We start from the raw sequence: 7,182 nt of genomic DNA, 5'->3' as shown, positions 1-7,182 counted from the left end.
TCTCTCTCTCTCTCTCTCTCTCTCTCTCTCTCTCTCTCTCTCTCACTCACACACACACACATAAATATTACAGAGCTATAATGAAAATAGATGTTTATAGGTCAATAGATGGAATTAAGGAAATAATATACTGAATAAGTTAACCCAGACCCCAGAAATAGAAACAGAGAAGATTCCCCCATCTGTAATTTCTAGCTCCACATTTTCAAATGAGAGTGTATAAGCTGGACTAAACTCAGAAGCCAGGAAGGTAATTATGGGGCCAATTGAAAAGCAAATAGTGAGGTCCAAGTATTTTTAATCAATAAGAGGAAAAAAATTCAGGGGGCAAATTGGGAAGATGAAGATGATCAATAGGAAGTAAGAGGAAAAAGAAATGGTAAAAAAAAGAAAACAGTAAATGTATCTGGACAAAAGTATATAGAATCAAATTATTACTGGTTTATTTGAAATTTCATGATGCATATATGTGTATGTGTATACATTAACATGATAGACTTAGGAATATGCTTATATACACATATGTCTTTATGCATATAATAATAATGAGAAGAGGCCATGGTCATTAGAGAAAGGAGAGCTATATGTAAAGGTTTGGAGGTAGAATAGAGGAAATACTGTAAATATATTTTAATCTCAAAACTAAAAATAGTGAAATGTGAATAAGAAACATTTACAATTTAAATAAAATTTTCCTACCAGGTTGGTGATATTCCCTTCAAGAGTCACAGATTATCTAATAAAAACACAATACAGGTCATCAGAAACTGTCTTCCAACTCATTGGTCAGAAGAATCCACAAGACTTTCAAAGCATTGTAGAATATTTTTATTGTCCTTGGTTTGTGTAGAACTTTCTTTTGGTGGAGACAACATACACGTCCAAAGCAGAATCTAGATGATCTGAGCTTGAGCTAACCTCAAAGCCACTCCTCTAAGGGCTGTATTTCATAGTATTAGAACATACTATATGAGATTCCACAGTAGGGAAGCAACCAGTAGTTTTATGCAGAAATGATACCTACAACAATGACCAGCATGGCCAGATATTCCAAAAGATGCAATAAGAATGCTCATATCTTGCTGTTAACAAACAGCTCCTTAATTACAGTTGAGCCCCACTTAAGAAAAGAGAAATTAAGCTCATTACTGGAAACCTAGCCAACTACCCAGGGCTAGTGAGATCATGGGTTTGGGGGAGAACTTACAACAATTGATTTACTAAATTAGAATGATTTCTAACTGAATTATAAATACTTACTCTTATACCCAAATACAAGTGTAATTCCTATCAGTTGACAAAGAAATCATTGTTTATAGCAGATGGAGACCATTGCAGTAAATCACAATCAATCAAAATACAGAGAACAGCTGATATATCATATGGTGCTCAGCCAGAACTGGTCCACCTACAAAGTAACTCTTACACCTAAGGCTTAGGAAACATTCAAGGAGAGAGTATAGAAAACATGTAAATGTCAGAGGAATAGTGAGTCTGTTGTGAGATTTAATCTCCCACAAACACCAGGGAATCTAGGCCCCTGAAGTTTCAGCAACATGTCTATATAAACAAGACTTGAATGAGTAAGACAAATACAGAAATCACATAGGCCCCAATCCTAGACAAAAAACTTCAGTCAGCTAAGGAATGCTGAGAAAAAGAGAAATAGTCCCCATTTTGTTATCTAATACAAAGTAGTCAGTCTTCATAGACATACAAGTAACATTATATATATATACATCCCTACAATTAAAGCAAAAGAGGCAGAGGCCATTAGACCATTAATTTGAGAGAGTGTCAGGGCATACATGGAAAGAGTTGGAGGGAGGAAATGAAAGGGGAAATTTATATAAGTATATTTTAATTAAAATATGTAGTTATAATTGCAAATGGTAAACATTCAATGAATTTTATTTGAATTAATCATTTAATGGTTATGTATTCTTTTCATAAGTATTTCGTGAGACTTCATTTTGCTATTTATAACTTGTGCCAAATTCCACTGCCTTTCACAGGAGCTAATTATCTCTCTTCCCACAGATTCTCACAGATCCTTTTGCTTTCTGTCCTAATGTACATCCTTCTTAACACATTCTATGAGAATTAACATCAACCTCACCCACAAAAAGGGCTTTTGAAAACAATCCAGCTTTCAATACTAACTTATAAAGTGACTTATAACTGCATGATTTTTGTAACTCACAGAACATCTGTGAGCCTTCACTTTGCAATTAGGCATAAGTGATGCTTAACTTCAAAATATGTTGAAAAATCTCTAACACTTGGAAACGTCAACACAGGTTAGGGACTTCAAAACCACTACAAGAAGACCTACAGAATAAACTAACCTGTGCCCACGGAAGCGTACAGAGACTGAACTACCAACCAAAGAGCTTGCGCGTGCTGTACTTAGGGGCCCTACACTTGTAACAGATGTGCAGCATCTAACAATGAGAGTAGAGGCTTCCTCTGATTCTGTCGCCTGCTTCAGCATCCCTTTCTCCTAGGTGGGAGGCCTTGTCTGGCCTCAGTGGGAGAATGCTTTTAGTCCTGCTGTGACTTGAGGTGCCGGGGTGCATTGGTACCCCTTGAAGATCTCTGCTCCCCTGAGAAGGAGAGGGGGGAATGGGGGAAGGGATCACGAAGGATGAGGACGGACTGAGATGAGAGGAGTGAGGGGGCTGGGATCAGGCTGGAAAGCGACTAGATAAATACATAAGAAAAACAGTTGCTGGTACACATTTTATTGTCAGGAAATATTTAAATATCCTTAATTAGAGCAATGTTGAGCCAGTTTTTATTAATTATCTGCAGAGCTTGAGATTTTTTTTCCCTAGGCTTTTTAATGGTGACATTTACTTTGCTTCTGGAGTGATGCTTGGTTATATAGACAGGTCATTTTAATCCGGCTTAATCTGATGGAGATGTTAGTTGGTGTGAGTCATGGCTCCTTTCCATGTGTGTAGGATGTCTGCCTTTCAGCCAACAATGGTGGGATTTACCCAAGATCTTCATTTTAACAGTTCAACAAGCTCAGCCTCAAGATCATCCTTGACAGAAAGTACCTCAAACTAGGAAGTTTGTTGACCATTGACTTTCCATCCAAGCTTTCTTCTGCTTTAAGATCTCCATTTTCATGTCCTTGCATGCCTAGATTTTAAAAATATTTTAGAAAAATGTTTTAAATGGTGACCCCCCTAACTCTTCCTGTCTTTATTTTTCCAGTTGGGGAAAGAGCTTACTCACCAGCAGGAGAAGGAAAATTTGATACATAGAAATTTTAAAATGCATTTTATTCAATAACTTAAAACCAACTATTTAAAAATACTATCATATCCAATGTAATATTATAATATGATAAAATTCCCACAGGATATTCACAAATAATTAGACACAAATTATAAGGTTTAACTTTGAACTAAATAGTAATTGCCAACCAATTGTATTGATAGTATTAAATTTTTCCCATATCATATTGTTATTATTGGATTTTATTTTCCATTTGCTTTGACATGTTTTGCATTATCTACAAGTCTGTTTCAAAACAGGGTGCTTTATTACAGAAATAAACCCTGAAATATTTAAGATAATTTCGACCAATTCCCTGCCAATGCATGCTGAAGAAAAAGAATCAGTTCCATCTTCGAGAATTCCATTGAAAGTCATCTTGCTCACAGATAACTTCACATTGGTGCAGATTTGCCTGAACTATTTTCTTACTTTCTGTAGCTGGCGGAGTGCAAGGGCCTCAGTGTCAAACTCCATTATCGTGTGTGTATATGTAAAATTAATCAACAGACCTAGTACCTCACAACACTGTCCCCTTAGAGCCTGAGGTTAAACATCTGTCTGGAATGATGTTTCCTGAAAAGCTTTATGTAATGGACAAAGGAGCTGAGAGAGGGCACTTAATGTGCATGGAAGGGCAAGACAGACACTTGAGGGGAAGTGCTGGGTTTTGGTGAACCGACAGCCTCACCCTTCCTATCCAAAGGTTACCACCTTAGACACAAAAAGCTTTTAAAGCTTCATGCATCTGTGTTGCCTGGCTGCCTTTAGCATTAAGCACTTATGCCTACTCTGCTCTGAGCATTCATCTCTTTCAAAGTTTCTTTAATGTGGATAGAAAATTGCTCGGGAATATCCGTCTCATAGATCACAACTTAACTTTACTGAGTTTGGTAAAAAAATGTTTGATTCTTTTCCCCCATCAGTTTGAACCTGTTAAGCTCATTCAGGAAGGTTTTCAGCAAAAGCTGGAGGCTAGTTCATACATGAATAAGTTTTGCCTAATATTAGATACTTTGTGATATGTTACCTAGCAGAATGATGTAGCTGAAAGAGCATGATCTTGGGCTTGAATCCTGGACTCTCCTATATCCTTGCCAGACACCCTACACCCTGTATCTGCCTAGCAGTATCTTGGTGTACAGCTGAATTTGTGTGGCCTGTGTTGAATCTGGAATTTCACAGAAGTCACTCTAGACTATTTTTTTTATCTTGTTTCATTCTTTTGTTGTTATAAAAATGTTATTCTAAATAAAAAACAAACAACTGAAAAGCAAGCAGCCCCCCCCAAATAAAACAACAACAATAAACTCAACTTGGTATATGTAGAGATTGCTTGAAATATACAAGTAATTAATTAATGGAGAAAATAAAATATAATAGTGGCAGAAATCTCTTACCCTTAAATTTTGGATGGGAGTGTAATGAAATGACAACAAACTATACTTAAGGATTTATTTATGATAGAAAAGATTTAGAGATAGGAAGTGCCATGAGGTAAGTAGAATCATCACAAAGTATGAGTTATTTGGAAGTAACTAATACACAGATACTACTGATGAATAACAGGGTATTGTTTAGAATGCTTCGAGGTGAGAAGTCAGTTATGTCAGTCTGATAATGAAAAATAAGATGTTTTCAGGGGGAACCACGGAGACCAATGTCTGAGAGGGGTGTGCCAAGAGGGATCATGGTGAGTTCTGTTTCTGCCTGGACTTCTTTCCTGGATCTGGGAATGTGGCCTCGCTGAGATCGCTCCGCCTGTGGACAACAGAGTGGGCCTATGGTGTGAACTTGTGGGTGGGAAGTTGGTCTACACTTTGGCAACATGATCAGCTCACCAGGCACGCAAAACGAAGAAATCGATGGTTTGAGTCCAGAAGTGCAAAAACTGTCAGAGGCCAGGCTGGCAGCGAAGGCGAAGTGTACAGCCCAAGCTGAGGCTCGAGAGATCCGGAGGAAGAAGCTGGAACGGCAGCAGAAGGAGGTAGAAGAAAGACCTTACTGAGAAGGGGTCCTGTAACATGCCCTGCCTGTCTGCAGCCACACTGGCTTTTCTGGGCCGGACTTCCTCCCAGAGAGGAAGTGGAGATATCTCCATCACCATGGACACCGAGGTGTCCATTAGGGAAATTAAGGATTCACTGGCCGAAGTTGAGGAGAAGTAAAAGAAGGCCCTGGTCTCCAACACCCAGCTAGACAATGAAAAGACCAACTAAATATACATTGAAGAACATCGGCTGGGCCTTGAAGAGCAGCTGGCCTAGTCGCCGCGGCAGTACACAGAGAAGAGCGAAGAGTTGGAGAGGGAGAAGCATGCTCACGGCGTCCTGCAGTTCCAGCTTGCTAAAGTGAAAGAGGCCCTGAGGCAAAAGGAAGGAATGCTTGAGAAACATGGAATAATCCTAAATTCGGAAATAGCTACCAATGGAGAGACTTCAGGCACAGTAAACGACATTGGGTACCAAGATAACAAGCAAGGAGCTGACTGCTGTCCATTTGGCTAGGGAGAGGGCACTAGGAAAAGCCAAAGAAGTGGAGGTGAAAAAGAAAATTGTGGAGAATGTGAGGGAGCTGGGGGGGCAGGGGGAGAAGAACAGCCTAAACGCAGCACAGTAAAGGATCGTGTAGACAGAGGGGTGTCACATCCTGGTGAGAACGCTGAGGACCAGAAACCCACTGAAGACAGTGTCCTATCCTCAGGACCACTAACAAGGGCAGGTGTGAAGAGCAGGTGCCGAACCAAGATGAAGAGAGTACTTCTTTCCTCAAAAACCCCAGAGCAGATGGAGTCCTGTGAGGTCACAAACAACCAGATGGTAGGACCAAAAACTCTCCTGAACAGGCCAACTGCCTGAGAGGTCTGGATAGTGAAGTGTCAGGGCGTGCCACATTGGGTATCAAAACAACAACAACAACAACAACAACAACAAAACAAAAACAAAACAAAGTGAAAACTCTATAGATAATCAGGCTAAAGAAAAGCAAGAGGATTTGAAAACAGATTTGGAAAAAGTTAGCTTCCAACCATGCCCAGATCAAGTTTTGTGGCAAACACCGGAAGTTGACAAGGTGAACTGTGCAGACCCAAGGGCAGCCGGGGAACAAGTGTGTCCAGTGGCCTCTGGTCCTTTGGAGTAGAGTGAAGGCTCAGTGAGTCATGATGGAAGATGTGTGAATGATGGGGTAGGGCAGAGCTCAGAGAGAGAAATCGCCCGAGAAGTGGCTGACCCTGAGGAGGCCCTCATTCAGAGCCCACAAGCAGGTGAGGAAAATGTTGTTATAAAGATTGGGGACACAGAAGTAAGGGATGAGAGACTCATCCAGGCAGAAGTCCATGCCACCCCTGAGGCTCTCATAGTTCAGAGCAACCATCAGGACACAACAGGTTTAGGCAGCACAGATGCTAGGCATGCACCACGTCATGGGAAAGAATCCAATGAAGAAAAGACCGAGCAGCAGGCAGAGGCGTTGGATTTGCTACAGAGGAAGGCCGAGAAGAACAAAAAGAAAAACACCTCAGTCCCTGCAGAAACCTGCAAATATGCCAGTGAGGAGTTAAAGTGTCAGAACACAGAAGTAGGTGGCATGGATGAAGAGGAACAGGTCTAGTTCACTGCCGAGAAACAGGTGGCAGAAACCCAGAACAGGACATGGGAGCAGGAAGCAGTGAACATGTCTATTATCCAGAAGATCCTAAGACTTGTTTAAATGGAAAACAGAAGCAAGAAGAGGAAGGTGGTGTGAAAACCCAGGCAGAGAAGGTGACAGCTGACGGAGACATGGTGATGTTTGACACTGATATGTCTCAGTCATTAGGCACCAAATCTGGTGAGGAGATTGAAGAATGTGTTATAGAGGGCCCTGCGCACGGTCCCACAGATGTCTAGAATA

General features: G+C 40.5%; 1 pseudogene across 1 annotated transcript; it reads left to right on the top strand.

Moving 5' to 3' along the window:
* Positions 1–5,107: 5,107 nt before the first annotated feature.
* On the top strand, positions 5,108–6,900 carry LOC311603451 (leucine-rich repeat flightless-interacting protein 1-like; annotated as a pseudogene). Its single transcript has 2 exons — positions 5,108–6,107; positions 6,430–6,900. The product of its transcript is annotated as a leucine-rich repeat flightless-interacting protein 1-like (transcript).
* Positions 6,901–7,182: the final 282 nt, after the last annotated feature.

Source organism: Acomys minous, assembly GCF_964271855.1.
Source record: "Acomys minous genome assembly, chromosome: 8".
Taxonomy (NCBI): domain Eukaryota; kingdom Metazoa; phylum Chordata; class Mammalia; order Rodentia; family Muridae; genus Acomys; species Acomys minous.
Note: the sequence above shows the minus strand (reverse complement) of the source record. Positions and strands in the feature narration are given on the sequence as shown.